The 17,319-nt window shown below is 37.2% G+C and overlaps 1 protein-coding gene across 15 annotated transcripts in view; it reads right to left on the bottom strand.

Annotated features, from left to right (window-relative positions):
- Positions 1-15,552, bottom strand: part of inpp4ab (inositol polyphosphate-4-phosphatase type I Ab) — a 51,342-nt gene extending 35,790 nt beyond the window's left edge. For 4 of the 15 annotated variants that reach the window (XM_058402772.1, XM_058402769.1, XM_058402766.1 and 1 more), the window contains exons 1-2: positions 15,419-15,499; positions 1,426-1,486 (exon numbers count right to left, since the gene is read on the bottom strand). The gene's annotated coding sequence lies outside the window, so the exon portion shown is untranslated. Of the gene's footprint in view, positions 1-1,425; positions 1,487-15,418 lie in introns of all 15 variants that reach the window. The other 11 variants (XM_058402773.1, XM_058402782.1, XM_058402781.1 and 8 more) reach the window with 7 other exon arrangements.
- Between the last annotated feature and the right edge of the window lie 1,767 nt (positions 15,553-17,319).

Genomic DNA, 17,319 nt, shown 5'->3' with positions numbered 1-17,319 from the left:
CCTTTTTATGTATTAACAATGTACACTGCTTGCCAGTATATTGTCAAGATGACCTCTACAAGTTAGACAGAAGAGTGTAGGTTTATCATTTATTTTAACAGAGAAAGCAGTCTTTACAGGTAAAACCCAAAGTTCAAACCAAAAGTTGACATTCAGGACTATTAACTGTTTAAATAAGCAATCTAACAGTTCATAAGGAACACTTGGCAGTCACTTGTTCCAATATTTGTTGATCATTTGGAAAATGAGTGGGTTAAAAAAAAGGCACCATGTTCTAAAGATCTAAAGATGTAAATATTTCAGGAAATGAATGCTGAAATTCTGAACTATCACATGTTCATAATTTGAGCTCAAACCCAAACATCTTCAGTCAAGTCCTCAAGTCTCCATTAGGCTTAAGGCTCACCTTGAAGTTCACCCTACCTCAAAGATCGAGCTGCTTCAACACACTGAAAAATTTATTTAGCAGTCTTTTAGTTAGTGAAACTGAAAAGACGTATATTTGTTGCTAGAGATCGAATAAATATCTGTACTGCAATTAGTGACATTAAATTAGAACAGTCTAGAAGTGCTCTGTAGAGAAATATTGATTTTTTTAGACTACAACATATTTTAAGATAATTAATTTAAGATCATTTTAAGATAACTGATCAACCAAATAATTGTTACTTGTAGCCCTGGTAGATACAATGACGCAACATAAAGTCACATAAGTCATCTACAAGCACAATGCACATGCTATCGAGACTCTTTTACGTGGCACATGAAGACATGATCAGTTTCCCCAAATCTGTTTTAATGCAGTTACCTTGCTAACTAGATCCTTATATTTGATTATGACAGCTACCACTTTTTAGTCTAGTTAATTATGTAGGGAACCAAACCATGGTACAGTACTTGGTAGCACACAGGGACTTTTACTCACAGAGTGAGCTAGCTAATCCATTTTTTTTTTTTTTGTCCATCCTGATAGTCCTTATCAGAATTATAGCATACACTAGCATTTGGGATACAGCTGCTTTGTCTGACTACATGAGTCATGTGGAAATCAATACTGTTGCAAGCACAAAGTTCAAAAACGAATCTGTGAGCTTGCTGAAACCACAAATACAATTCAAACAACAAAGCATGTGCCGATTATAATTATTAAAGGCGGTGTCTAAACCTGTGAATATTTTAGGACATAACAGTGCACTAATGTACGAAACAACGTTGTCTTATCATTCGGCTACAAGATGAGTATTTCTATCTTTGTGAGGAGAGGAGGATGAATATAGCTAGCTCTTCAAGGCATCAGAGTCCTCTGAGTCAGGCATTAAAAGCGGTTCATGAACAAGTGCAACACACACACACACAAAGAATTAGTCATGCACAAATACATCATGTGCATCCACACACAACAAATGCAGCATTATGACTACATACCACATATTTCATCTGTTAATGGGTGTGAGGTGTGTGGGGATCATTTTCTGTCCAGCAAGTTCTTCATCATAGTGGCACAAGAAGTAATCAGAAAAAAAAGGAAAATTAGGACAGTTCATAGACTCCTTTTTCCTCCATCTATTTCCATTTGTGAAAAGCAGGAAGTCCATTCAACTCTGTCCAATCAGAGAAAGCAAATCCAGTGTAAAGGGTTCTGCTGGTAGGTTTATATGTTGTGTCCCACACTGTTTTGCTAGTTGGCCCTGGAAAAGCACCATCTGACCATGTTGAATGAGCAAGTTTCTGATTGGCGGTACAGCCCAGTGAGTCAGCCCAGAAAGAAAAGAAGCAAGCAAACAAGACTCTTGAATTGCCTGACACAAAATGTCTCATTTTTCAACTTCTCAAAACTGGGTGAAATATAACACTGTGCAGTGCAAAGCTGTAATTCAGCTTCACATTTAGGACAATGGCTTGCAGTTAAACAGTGTACTGTGTAATAACAATAAATATGCTGCCCAGACATGAAGGAACAGCTTTATTTACCACAGTTGGGCAGCTCTCATATGAAAGGAATCAGTTTTTAGTATATATCATAAAACGCCACATATATGAGAAATCACAGTGAAAATGTGGTATGTGGTTTGGTTCATTATGCCTCAAACAATCTAGTTCACACTGGGATACACAAATATTATTTTTTAATAAAAGTATTTGACTTCACCTCTTCAGCATAATTAAAGCAAAAGCTAGTTAAGGGCAACTAGCTTGGGAGATTTTAATGAAATAAGTTAATAGGAAGTTAAATGAAGATAAACTGCAGCAAAGAATGCTTCAAGCTTTAATTAACAGCTGTACACAAGGAACAAATTACATTTTCAGATTAAATGCTTTTTAGGCTATACTGTTACAATGATAATCAAAACTGTACACTCACTGAACACTTTATCAATAACTAGCCAATCATGTAGATACAGTACATTGCATAAAGTCATGTTGATGCATGCCAGCAGCTTCCAGTAATGTATGATGTTCAGGTAATTAATCAAGCAGCAGAACAGGGGAAAAGTATGATTGTCAGTGTTTGATAGGATTGACAGGATAGTTTTAAAGTGTTTTTATATAACTGCTGAGCTCCTGGGAATTTCACTCGAAACAGACTCTAGCGTTTACACAGAATTTTGCAATAAAGAAAAAAACCAACACATTTGGATGATGGGAGAGGTTAATGAAGGGTGGAGATTTCCAGCAGCCTGCTGAATCCATGCCACAAAGAATTGAGGCTGTTTTGAGAACTAAGTCATTTGAGGTAATTTGTCTGTAAACAAATCAGCGTTTTTGAGCGAATGTTTTATGAATCTTTTTCTTTCAGTGCCATATACTGACTCATATTTTTCATTCACTTCAGTCCTGCCTGTTTAAAAACACATTACTGCTATGGCAGCTTTTTTGGACACACTGAAAGAAAACGGCTCTTAGTGAACGAGACTTGGTGTTGAGTCTGAATGAGAGTGATTCTGTATAAACTGGGACATGTAGTTCAGTTGAACTGAAGAACAAGGTGAACAATTTGATCGAATGAGACATTAGTCATTCACCTTGGATGTGACACTTGCTGATTCAACTAAAGGTGAAGGGGGTGGAGCACGAAGCATAATCCCAGTGTTTAACATGTAATGACTGATAAAAACGACAGTGAATGAAAGCTGATTACTCTAAATGTTGTGCTTTTTGTTTTTGCTCAAAAAATAATAGATTTGCTGTTGTCAATTGAGGTGAAAACTGATTTTTAAACACTCAAACGCATATTTTATATTTTAACACCACATAAGATCAAAGGTCACTGAATGAATCAGTAAATGAATCTGAATGAATCGCTTTGGTGAACAGAATCAAAAGATTCCAGCCACGAATCGAAATTACCCCGATTCCTAAGAAGTGTTGACTGAGTGTATAGACAAAAGTCATAAAATTACATATCAGACTATGAAACTATTTAAAAATTATATATGTATACACAAGCTCTAATTATTTCTTGTGAAGTATCTGGAACATTATCAACTTAAGCCGGTTTCACAAACTTACTATTACAACTTGTCACACCAGGGATAATGATCTCAGAAAGAACTGACTCTATGATAATACATGTCATTCATATCAGATTAAATAGTGAAGCTACTAGGTTCTGCTGGATGTGTAGTGACACAGTGTCGGTTGTAGCTCTTCAGCTGGACAGCATAAAAATTATTTCCCACAATCGTGATAGTAAATAAACAGAGCATTTTAATACTAATCAGCTAGCTAAAAACCTGCAAGCTGTAATTAATCCTTTCATTTTTCCTTTTTCCAAGTTGGGGCTTATTTTAACCTGTCATGACATGACTGTGATGAGACATTCCATCTGTCTGCAACTGATCTTCTTTTGAATGCAATATATTCTTTATGTTTTGCCAATGCCGCTGCTTCGTTTGTAGCCAGTTTACAGACAGTTTTCTGTATTCACACCCCATCATCGTATTGGTAGATTAAAAAAAAGACGGATAAAAATAATCTTTGTTGGATTTTTTACAACTCTGTCACTCAACATGATGGATAATGTTATATACTAATCATCATTTTACGATATTTTATTTACTGACCATCATTTTACGATATTTTATTTACTGATCATCATTTTAAGTACAAGTAAATTAGCTGTTATATATAAACCTAGGATTTATTTTGCATCCAGAATCTGAGCTGCTGTTGTGAAAAATGAATTCAACACCAGATTCAAAATTTAGCATCACTGTGCCTGATAATACCACGTTTGTCAATGTCCTGCACATTAGGGCAGCGTTGCATTCATGTTCTCCTTGCCTTTGCTTTCAGTAGTTTCTAGATGAAGTAATTCTACATGAACGTAAATCCTGATCATCCAGTTGTTCGTACGTGGAACTAAACTGGAACTCATACGTGGATTAATGAGACAAAACTAGAAACAATTTTCAGGTCCATTTATAGGACCTTCTCAGAGATCTGTGAACTAGAACAAGGATCTGGGGAAAGCTTTTTTTAAGCTAATTCCCTACAGACTGCCTAACACACTTTTCCTATGACCTGCTGAAAGTGGCACACATACTCGACCTGGAGACCATATCTGCAGGGTGTGAATGAGGGGCATACTTCATTAAATTTACTATTTAAAAAAAGCTGCTAAGAGTTGGCTTGAGCAGCAGGCCTGCTGGAGTAGACTGAAACACTCCTGGGAAGCATGGTGTGAACGTCCTCTCCCTTATGTTATTCGATGTGTGAACCTCTGGCAAGAGGAGGCACAAAACTGTCTCTAGCTTCTAGCAACACTCTCACGTCTATTAGAGCCTCCGGCGATAATGACAAGCCTTTACTAAATAGCTGCCACTAAGGGGTTCTAAATCATCAAACTTGCCATGTACAGTATGAGCGCAAAATACAGCTTATATGTTTGCAACAGCAATGGAAACTTTAAGCAGTAAAAATAAATAAATAAATAAATAAATAAATAAATAAATAAATAAATACATTAGTAAATTCAATAATAAATAATTAAAATCATTAATTAAAATGAATTCATTAAAAAATCGGAATCAAATAAATATAATTTATTATAAACTAATAAACAAACAAACAAATAAATAATCATCAACACCTCTTGTTAAACATATTGGAATTATTCACATAAACTTTTTTTTTTTTTTTTTTTTTTTTTTTTTTACAGACAAACATTTTTTTCCTCTGAATTTTTTTCTCACAGAATGCACCTGCTAATAGATTCAAGTTGTATTTATACACTTGTTTTTGAGTTACTAGGGTTACAGTGACACTGATATGGTATCAGCCCCAGAGAGCTCCCTTTACTTGTAAAATATACTCAATAACCATGGTTACCATCACCAGGTGACCGAATGAGCCATAAAAATATGGTGTATGTTGTACTAATGAACAGAAGACACAAAACTCATTAGTTAACACTCCTTTCTTTGGAAAGATCATCCAGAGTAAACACAAGAAGCCGCGTTTATCAGATATCAACAGACAAAGATGAAAATGTGAGACAGGTTTGTTTAAAGAGTTTCATTTTTCACAGGCTGCTGGACTGAGAGCAGAGCAACCATAAAAGGGCAAATCCTACTTTTGGTTTCTGTCTGCGAGCCAAACCTCGAAACCTCCTGTTTATGCATGCATGCACAGGCGTTACCAACGAGGATGGCAAAGAGACCTGAACCACCCTCAGAAATGACATTTCATCGCTTATCCAACCCTCCCACACTGAATACTAGAAGTGCAGCACTAAACTCAACAAGCCTTTCTCTCCTGCAGGTTTTTGGTCGCCTGCCCACGTGCACTAACTTTTATTGCACAGTCACTCTGTGTGCATGCACACACACACACACACAACCACCACCATCATCATTTCAAACTAATATACATGATTTATTCTGTAAAACCTGACCATATAATAATTATACTGGATACATTCTAGTGGCAGCACATACAACGGGAACAATTTCCTGTTCTGGTGTGCTGACATGTACGCTGACATAGTAAGCCTTACTCCAACGCTCTTAACACACATACTACATACATTACATTAATATTACATTTTACACTGCAACATGGATGAATTCTCAATTCTGATTGGTCATCAAGGCATTGGTCATCAAGGCTGCAAGGCAAATCACACATATATATTAATGTGCTCCTTCTGATCAATCGTGTAGCCTAATATATGTCATGTGCATAGTAATAACAGTCTGTATTAACATATTATCCACATTTTTTGTCTTATCTTTCTATCTTCTAGAGAGAGAAAAATATAATATATAATATATATTAATATATATAATATAATGAAAGGTACTAACCTGTTTTAGGGTCATTCAAGAACATTTAATCATAACCAACCCCTCCAGGACTTCAGTCATTTTTGTGATCGCACAAACAACAAAACTTTACAATATTCAGAGCTACAATTTTTCAAAATGAATTTTAGGATTTTCTACAGATTTGTTCCAAGATCCCCAGTGTGATGTCATCACAACACACCCTCAGCCGAAGCCCTCATTGACTCATGTGTTGAACATGACTACAGTTATCATAGGCAGTAATTAGATATGTGTCTTCACCGGTAAAAGTTTAAAAGAGGAATCCTGTGCCAGTTCCTGCAAAGAAAAGCACAAAAAAAACCTCACAAATTCTTTTTAAAAAAAAAAGGGAAATCCTGGAGGAGATGACTAACAATAAACTGATTAAAGTTATAACACTGATCTTTAATATATAAGAAAATTATTCGTGTTGGGTTTTTTTTATGGTGGTAGAAGAAGACCCTTCAGGATGTGGTAGTAACAGTAGCTATGCCTCCCACTAGCTTCCTATAACAGCACATCCACCCTACACACCCTGAGTGAGTAGAGTACTACACGGTGTCTTAGGGTTCTGTAGGGTAACACGATACACTATTAATAATCAGTGTGTTCTATTCATTTCTCCAGACGACATGTCCAACTCTGATTTTGCTGTGTTTATGTCAAACCACAAATGAAACCTTGTAACTCCTGAGATAAGAACATCTGCTCAGCGATAGTCTGTCGATTACAGTCTCAAAATGATTTGAGCCCTTAATAACATCAAACAAACAATGCTGGTGTCTTGCAACAGGCACACTTATTACTGCTGCATTATTTGTAAAAATGTAATGCTATAGTTCTAGATCCTATTATTGCCAACATCCTCATGAGATTTCACAAGGTAACTGGTTTACGTTAATGCTACATGAATTGATTATGCTCACGACACATCATTCAATCTAGTAATTGAGAAACTTGTTTAAATCTTTTGAGAAACAGAATATTTTGAGTCTGACTGTTTTTTTTCCCCCCAGTATGCTTAGTACATCAAATATTTTACACATTAAATCCTGCTTATTACATCATCGGCTGCAAGTTCATTACATCCTGTCAGATTGCGGTTTCACTGGTTATGTTAGCGCTAACAGCCTGGTGGTTTCCCCAGAACTCTCAGCGTCTAGCCTGCAGCTCCCTTTTGTTACTCCTGCGTTTCTCCAAGACGAAGACTCCAGATGGCACACATTGATCATGTGCTGGTGCCCCAAACGCATCCCTCACCCCTCACCCTTTGTGTTTGTGTCATGAAGGTGACATCAAGGCCTGTTATTCAAAGTAAAGCATGCATAAATTTCTTTAGAAGGGCTCAAAAGGGGAAACCCTTTCACATGAAAATGAGCGTCGGTCATCTTGCTTGCAGCAGAATGTGTTTTCACTCTCTCTCCCTCTTCTTCTCTTTTACACCCACAAACAAGCAAGCTCCCTAAAACATGCCAATAGCCAAACACATAGCCATAACACACACATACACACACACACATTCAATATCTTACTCCTATCAACAGCAGAAATCTAACATGAGCCCCATCACCTGAAATGTCACACTGAAATCAATTTATAGATAAAAGCCTCTTGGCCATGTATTGACGAACCCATTTTGTGTGCTTGACAAAAAGTGCAACGTGGCCTACAATATAAACGCATCCTATAATAGCCGGCCATCGAGGAGCCGTGTTAATCGATTGGTGACTCAGAGCAGGGGCAATCCGGGAAACACAAGGTGGCCGATGAGTGACCCTGGAAAAGTTTTTTTTTTTGTCTTTACATATTTTTATTTATTTGTACCGAAACATGTCATGCATGTCATAAGAGTTCCTGTCAAGCAGGAGGTGGGAGGATGCAAACGACCAACCTCACCACTTCAGCTCTCATCCTCTGAGAATAACAGGAAGCTTCTTTGAAACGACTGCTGTGCACTGTTACACCAGCAGAAGACGACTGAGCGCTGAGCATTTCTTACACTTACACTATAATGACTATTATAACAACGCAGTTGACTTCCTAATAATACCGAAGGACAAAACAAAATCTACAAGATGTTGCAAAGGGATGGTGGGAAGCTTTGGTAAAGCATTTGTTAATGTTTTACCATTATGTCTAGCTGCCTTTTCTATTATAGCATGGCAAAAATGTTAAAGCTGTGGTTTTAAGGTTGTGAGGCGTGGTAATAGTGTTGAGGCCTTATAGCTCAAGGGTCCCAGGTTTGAGCCTGAGCTCAAGTTTCTGGGGTTTGCAATGTTCTCCCCATGTCCTCAGCAGTTTCTCCAGGTTCTGTAGCGTCTCAGAAACATGCATGCAGGTGGACTGGCTATGGTACACTGTATTCCTTATAACAGCTAAAATCACAAAACTGACAAGAGTAAGTTAAACATCTAAAATGCCTCCAAAGCAGTGTCATTGCTTTGATTTAATTAATAAATGAATGACTTGAGGGTTTTTTTTGAGGTCGGCAAGACATATTTCAATAGGGATGCGGATGTGCCCATGCCACAGCCACCAATTAGCATTGGCTAAGACTAGCTTCCATCCGTTGTTAGCCTCACATACACGTGTGGTCCGGCCAGTCATGTAAATATAAGAACTGGATGCACAAATTGTGTGCGAGTATGGATGTTTGCATGGTTGATGCCGAGTGTAGACGTGACTTGGTTAAAGTGATGTGGTTAAAACAATCTGTCTTGCATTAGGAAGATACTCAATGCTTCTACTGAAATGATCCGAGAGCTTGATGCCATCAATGCGTTTTACATATATCTAATAATGTAGGGGGAAAAAAAACTCTTCAAAAAAGGCAAAAAGCAAATGCACAAAATAGCACATAGACTTAAGAGATATAAACACTGATTGCAGAAACCTTTAAAAAGAGCCAGTGATAAATTGATAAGTGAGCCGATAAAACAGTGGTATTTGAATGGCAGGCTGGGGTTGGGTTGAACTGTAGAACTGCTAGACATTACATTTTAAATATGCTTGGTAAAGATAAACATGATTCACATTACTCGTAAATAGCTGTAATTGCATGTGGAGGTCTTGGTTAAGTTGTCAGATGTCACTGTTGCTAAATTCTGACTAAGAAATTGCAGCTGATTATAATGGAACTCATCAATAAAAAAATAGACATAATTCTAATTTCTCAATCTACTGAAAACATTGCAGCACCGTCTATTTCCATACTTGCACAATCTGATAAACGCTGGCTACACATGACTGCCGTCTTGCCATCATGTAGTTAAAAGCAAATATAAACACGACAACACAGCAAAACTTCTGTCTTCTGTCTCAGTTCTGCCAAATGGGAAGTTCTCCATGTTCTACGTGTGGATCAGTATCAGCATATTCTGCCCAACAGCACATCTTTCACAGCTGAGCATGCCTACGCTAGCTCTTGTAGAAAGTTCTCCATTAATCACAAGGCTCCGTTTCCAAGCTGCAATCTGCCACATGACTACAGACCAGATCCTGGCCATGTTAGCATCAGGACGAACGTTATGCAACACCACAGAGGCCGGCTGTGGAGATGTTTCTGCACAGTCATCTTTAAAGGCACACTCCTAAAGCAGGTAGGGAGTAGAGATGGAGAAGCCCCATTACATGGCTTAAATATTTATGCAGGTCTCAATAAAACGCACTAGGGATTTATGAAAACAAGTAAAATAATAAGACAAACTTTTTTTGGTTTTTTAAGAAAAACATTCAATGAAAATGTTTTAATTGCCTCTTATTTGTTTCATATTGTACATTGCAATGCTATATTCTTTTAAATAAAGGCAAATAAAAGTAGACAAAATAAAATGTATTATTAAAAAAGAGTGTATTGTGAAGACACTTAGTATGACCCAGCTGAGGCTCCTATTTCATCAAAAAAAAAAAAAACTGCTCGTGAAAAATACACGCTCCAGGTAAAATATATAAATCATATAAATAACTAGAGTTTTAATTTTTTTTTTTCCATATATACTCTCGAACAAGAAAAGTAGCTTGCTGAGATTTAATAAAACATACAAAGGACAATAATAAATCAGATACATTTGATGGGTTTCAAGGCCTTGGCTCAGCTAGGACATAGTATTTGCAAAGTCATTTGCATTTGCAAAACATCTCTGGCTCTCTACACCAGATATTTCCAATCATCTTAGATGCAAAGCAGCTTTTATTATTTTTTTTTTACCACTCAGAATACACAGAAAGTAAAAAAAAACAGCAACGTATCTCAGGTTTTGGGCCAGCACAAGCAATCAGAAACAGCTTGGCACTGATTCTACAAATCTCTGGAGCTGTACTGTTAAGATAAAACCCATTCTTCCAAAGGATATTCCCTAAAATGTTGGATTGATGATTGTGGCTCTTGCTGGGTATAATTATATAGGTGTGTATTGGGGGTTGGAATCTGGTGACTGTGAAGGCCAAATCATACAACTGGCATCATTTTCACCCTCATCAAAACATTCAGTACGAGCTTGTGCCCTGTGGATGGGGGTGGGGTCATCCTGGAAGAGACTGCTCTCTTGCTTTCTAGATAGAAATAAAGGTAATCAGTCAGAAGAACTTTGGATTGAATTTCACAGGGTTCCCTGTAGAGGACAAGTGGAACACAATCATGTCAACAAAATACCTCCCACTGTAAGGGTCAAGCATGTACTGTAAACATGCACTCTCCCACTTGTTGAAAATATGGTGAAGAATGACTCATCTCTGTAGACCAGCACAGAAGGTCAATTAGGGGTTTACTCTAAGGGAGGCAGAGCACTCAAATAATTTTTCCATCTGTTTCAGCTAAAACCCTTTCTTTTTTTCAAACTAAATACAGAATATGTTATTATAAATTTAATTAAAGCAGCTATTAAATTAAAAAATTGTCAGGTCAAACTTAGTGTGTTTTGGTAGCCACAGTTTTAAACACTTTATCAAGGCAGAAACTTTAGCATGATGTCTTGAACACTCCTCTTAACCATTTCTTAAGCTGTGTTCAACAATTTCATACATCAGTGCTCCTACAACTGGTTGCCATAGTACTAAGGTTTCTCAGTAGGTGGCGCAACTAATTTCATTTGACAACAAATCTGTTTACTTCACCCTAAAAATAAAGCATTTAAAATTCAGCAATGTATACCTGTATCAAATCATCCAATGAATGAGAGGCAGTGTTTGCTTTTTGCTACAGATCACAGGCACTGTACTGTCTCACTCCCATTGGTAGTCACCGCAGCAAGTCGCTCCATATTTGCAAAAAAGCTAAACATTTATCAACTCTACAATGGTCGCTGTCGCACGTTACCGGAAGTCACCAACTCTCATTGAATAGTCGCTTTGTTCCTGTGACTCGCTGTATGTGTGAACGCAGCATTAAACATTTAAACACAATTTCATTTTATGTGGCTGCAGTTGGCTTATTTTAATGTCCCACTGTCCCACTAGTCCAGAAGTCCAAAATGTCAAGTAGCTATATTCTTGTAGTGGACATGATATAACATTAAAATATCTCTTATACAAGGCTGTATCCTTGCTGAATAAACAAAAAGGTTGTTTTCCACCATCAAAATACTCAATACGCCATAATTGTCCTCTAGGATTTTTATAAACTTACTCTGTGAGAAAGAAAATGATTTCATAAAACTGAAGCTCACAACTGACTACTACACCAGTGAACAGGGTGTGATTTCCAATATGCGCATGATGTGGGTTGATCTGATTTGAGAAACGATTTACATTTTTCCGAAGCACCTCATCCTCTCCTTGCCCACACTTTCATCTTACTCACTCTTCACACACACTTAACTAATACAACCTTCCCAATAACACGCTGTCACTTAAATAACAGGTCTCTAAACATGATCAAAATACAAATACGCCTCTCTGTCTCGCTCTATTTCTATTAGACCTGAAAATAGGAATGGATCCAATGTCCTGTCAAATCTGGCACTAAATAATGGTATGGGAGCCAGTGTCATCTCAAATCTAAGGAAGAATTTCTGGCAAGAAAACAGAGAATGGATCCATCAGGTATAATTGACCCTTGACAGCAGAGGCATTAACCCTCTATAACAGCATTTATTGCTGATTACAACTGAACTTCCAGTAACAAGAGATTCAGTGGCTTCTGTATCAGATGGACAAACCAATTAGTCTCCAGTAAAGAATGCTGTATGACAGAAGACACAGAATCTCCAGGGATACCACTCCTGCCTTTGCATTATTGCTGTTGTAAAGGTCTTGCTATGCCACTGAATGGCAACATCATTGCTTAACTGTTAGTGATTGAGTTCATGACAATAAATAAGACTCATCTATTTGAAGTGGTTTAAGCACCTCACTTCACGTTATGACTTTTGAATAGCACAACAGTCTCTGAACAGATAAGACATCCGAGTTGACCATGAAGCAGAGAATAAACATACTCTTCTCTGTCTCATTATCATTAAACGTTGGTTTTGTCATTAACCAAAGCGGTATTGAGAGTAAATGAAATTATGATTGGTCGCAACAAGCCATCAAAGAGGATCTGATACAGAAGCCATGATGGTTCACAATGAGAGCTGCTAAACAACAGACAGGTATCCCCCTGTTTATATTCTTTCATTTAGTCCTGATTCAAGCACTGGTGTGTGAGACCTGCAATTGCTTTGTTTTCAGAAGTACTACTTAAGACGAGAAAAAAAAAAAACTATGTTAAATGTTGGGAGTAAACGTTCTATAAAAAGGTTCTCTGAGCAGCTCTTGGTAAGAGGTAGGAGTTAATCCTAGGAGGAAATCTTATACACAGTGTATGATAGTTTTGCCATACTACTACTACTACTACTAATAATAATAATAATAATAAAAGTAAAAAAATAACATTAAAACTAGTTTCATATGGCACTTATATGTTTTGCCAGCTAAATAAATAACTCACATTTACTACAGTGTAAGTGATAAGTGATAAGGTGGGAAAGAGGTAAATAAGGAGGGAAGGAAGGAATGAAAAGAAGGAGAGAAAGAAAAGTGTGAAGGAAGAGTGCAGAACGAAAGAAAGAGAGCAAGAAAAAGAGAGAGAAAGAAAAGCCTAAACAGTGGATCTGAGCTCAACCTGCGCAATCAGAATAAGAAAACAGTGTGTTAGGAGACAGCAGAGGTGATTAATGCTTTGTATCAAACTTTTACAGAGAAGCCAGATGATTCTACGTATTGCTCCTGACATTGTTGCTGAGGTTATTTGTTCTTTATAAGCTCTGTATAAAAGGCAAGAAAAAAATTGTTGAATACTTGTAAATACTGACTATTCCATTACTGAGTACTAATGAAATTTTGCACATTGCTCCAGTTCTTAGGCAAAAGTAAAGCAGCAAATTTCCTAAGAATTTTTTTGCCATTCATTATTTATGTTTATTAGTCCAACATTTCACTCTGAGCAGCTTTCCCAGGCCAGGTTCCCCTGTGAAGTGAGAGGAAGCACACCACATTTCTCAAACTACATTTCTCATCTGGAGTTTATGCAACATCCTGACAGCCTACCACTGAACTTCAGCAGCCCTGTGTGAAGATCAATTCAACCTATTATTCAACTATGTCCTGATAACACACTGAACCAGTCTCAGATTGGACGGGATATTTACTTACCGATCTAATGACTTATTTCATACCATGAATGTGTGTGTGTGATGTGGACTGAAGCATCACAGATCTTGAGTACAGTACATGAGCAGAGAAGATAAACTGTCTTGATGCACACTGTCATAATGCCTGTGATAAGAAGCTTGAGCATATTCAGCTTGGCCAGTAAGCAGATGCCAGTATTGGATTACTCTTAGATCAGATATTAGAGTTAAATCAAACAAGTATGGAAAAAAGAGCATCAGTGCATTTAATTTTTTATCAACATAATCTAGTCAACTAGTCCGTCATAAATCACATGATTTAAATGTGTAATAAAAATGATTTAAATCGTGACACAGAACTAACCTATATCTCCAACCTCTCTTCTTTCTCTAAAGCTATGGTAAGATATAAAGCTAAGATCTTCTAACCAACTTCTGTTTTTGTTTTGTTTTGTTTTATTTCACACACTCATATGAGGTTTAAAGGTAACCAGAGATTTCTGAGTTTGTTGAAACACTTACTTCCTTTTTTTTTTATTTTTTTTTTTATTTTTTATGAAGACATCTTGACAAAAATCCAGTCTATTTATTCTCACAGTTTGGATATTTAGTGTTCAGGTAGTGTTTCACATGTAGGCTTGTCTTTTATTTCATTTATCATTGTTAATTATAGCTGCTTGGAATGGCTTGATTCATCACTCAGGACTTTGGTCAACACTTGTTTTAAAAATGTGTACTATACTGTGCATATAATGTGGTCCTTGGTAATGCTGCATGAAACCGTGGAACCTGGATCCCACTTTGAGAACCATGACACTATAGAGGACCTACTGAACCTGCTGGATTTTCTCATCATCTTCCACAACCTTGCTTAAATCTAAAAGCAGGAGCGTTAGCAATCATATAGCATGTATTACACTTCAGTCTTCTTCATAGACTTTTTTTCCAAGATCTTGTGTGGTATAAACTGACCTCAGGTGGCCCATGTGATCCTGATCCTTGAGCTGTATGATGAGTCATTTCTTCAAATAATATTTCTTCTCAGTAATAAATAATGGTGCTACGGTATAATTTTTCACGACAATCTGCATTTCTGTGCCATGTCTGTATTAGATTAACACTGGACAAATGCCCATGTTTCATGACCGCCTGTCACCTGTTTATTTATCTACACATGCTATAAACAAATACACAGCCCTGCTTCATGTTTAGTGTCCCATTTGCTAAATGCACAAAGTTGCATTTAGATTTCCACCTCCATCTGTCCTGGAGAGTTTCATTCTATAAACTTTACATGAGAACACACCTGAATCAAATCCAGCATCACCTAATATCCCTGAGTGTTTACTAGTTTATAAGTTTAGCCTCGCTGCGCACATCTCTCTCTCCCTCTATTACAACCATCCAAGTAAACACAGCCGCCGATAAAATGTCCGGTGACGCAGAGGGCGTTCCCCAAACTGACCTTTAACATACACACTGGAAATGACATATACTCACATTTTAGCGGAGACATATGATCAGTCCATGTTTGAATCCAAAATGGGTCCCAGTCAGCTTATTTCCTTGAAGACATGTTCCACCGTACAGACCACTCTGCCGCCTGCGCCGCCGCATAATCTCGCCCCTCCCTTCCGCGTGACGTATACCTAACGGGCCCCGCCCCCTACCCACGTGCTGTCTGCAACTACACGCGTGCCTCCTAGAGCCAAAGTGTTGGAAATATATTTTTTTTAAATAAAATTCTTTTCAAATATGAATTCATAATGTTTATTTTTTTTAAATATAAACTATACATATTGATTTATATACGCAAAAAATCTTTTTTATTTATTTATTTATTTTTATTTATTTTTTTATTTTCTCTATTTAAAATGAAGATAAAGCCAGATTTTTAAATAGTTAAAATGGTTATATTTTTAATTGAGCTGCTCACTGCAACCATTAAAAAAAAAAAAAAAGTTTACGGATATTCCCAACAATTACGATCACCGATCACCATTTTCCTTCACGTCACTTTCTTCACGTTACTAACCACTACTGGATCATTTTGTCTACTTCTGTCTTAATTCAATAAAATAAGGGACCCTTCCTTATTGAGTTTCAGGTGTCTCAGCCACACCCATTGCTAACAGGCACATAAACTCAAGCACATAGCCATGCAATCTCCATAGACAGACTTTGGCAGTAGAATGTACTGAATCATACTGATGGTCCTAGTGAATTTAAACACAGCACTCTTAAATAGGATGCCATACGTCAGTTTATCAGATTTCTGCCCTGCTTGATTTGCCCTCGTCAAATATAAGTGCTATTATCGTGCAGTGGAAGTGTCAAGCAGCAACAACAGCTCAGCCATGGAGCAGTAGACAATGCAATCTCACAGAGTAAGTGCTGAAGTCTGTAGCACATAAAAATCACCCATCCTTTGTTGCATCACTCATTACAGAGTGTCAACACGCCTCTGGAAGCAACTGTGCATCGGGACCTTCATGAAATAGGTTTCCATGGCCAAGCAGAAGCACAGAAACCTGAGATCACTATGTACAATGACAAGCCTCAGCTGGAGTGGTGTAAAAGACACAGCCACTATCGAGTTATAAACCACGCTTCATTATCTGGCAGTCTGATGGACAAATCAGGACAAACTTTGTTCCAGTGAAGATGTTAATGCAATGTAAAGTGATAATGCTCCAGCAAAGAAAGGCATTTAAGAGCATTGCAAATTTGTGGCAACATTTTTTGTGGGAACATATTCATAGTGGAAAGCCTTTTCCTGTTCCAGCATGAATGTTCCCCTGTGAACAAAATGAGGTCCATAAACACATGGTTTGTTTAGTTTGGTGTCAAGAAACTCCACTGAATTGCAGCTTTGAGTCTTGACCTCAATCCTAATGAACACCTTTTTTTCCCAACATCAGTTCCTGATCTTACAAATGCTCCTTTGAGTGAATTGGCACGAATTCCCACACCCATACACACACTCCAAATTCATGTAGAAAGCCTTCATAGAAGAATGAAGACTTTTATGTGTCCAAAACGGGGGAAAACCTATACTAATGCCTATACAAAGAATATCGATTCAAGGAGTTTTTCCTTGCAGCTGTCACCTGAAATATACACTAAATGGACATTGTGAAGAATATTAAACCCAGTTATATAGTGGTATTTACTCAGCATAGGCATCATCCTATACTCTTGACACATTAGGTATAATATCAAAGACATGAAAATGTGATCTGATCAAGAAAAATAAGAGCAATTTCTCCCCAACATCTTTAGCATACATCATACATCCAACTAACTATGCATCAGTTTTCCAAAAATAAACAAGATAAAGTTGAGGCTTTTAACTAGCAGGAGGCTTGTTTAATATGATATTCATTTTGCTAGTGAACAGT

This window comes from Hemibagrus wyckioides, linkage group LG11 (assembly GCF_019097595.1).
Source record: "Hemibagrus wyckioides isolate EC202008001 linkage group LG11, SWU_Hwy_1.0, whole genome shotgun sequence".
Taxonomy (NCBI): domain Eukaryota; kingdom Metazoa; phylum Chordata; class Actinopteri; order Siluriformes; family Bagridae; genus Hemibagrus; species Hemibagrus wyckioides.
The sequence above is the reverse complement of the archived record's forward strand: the minus strand, read 5'-3'. Positions and strand labels throughout refer to the sequence as shown.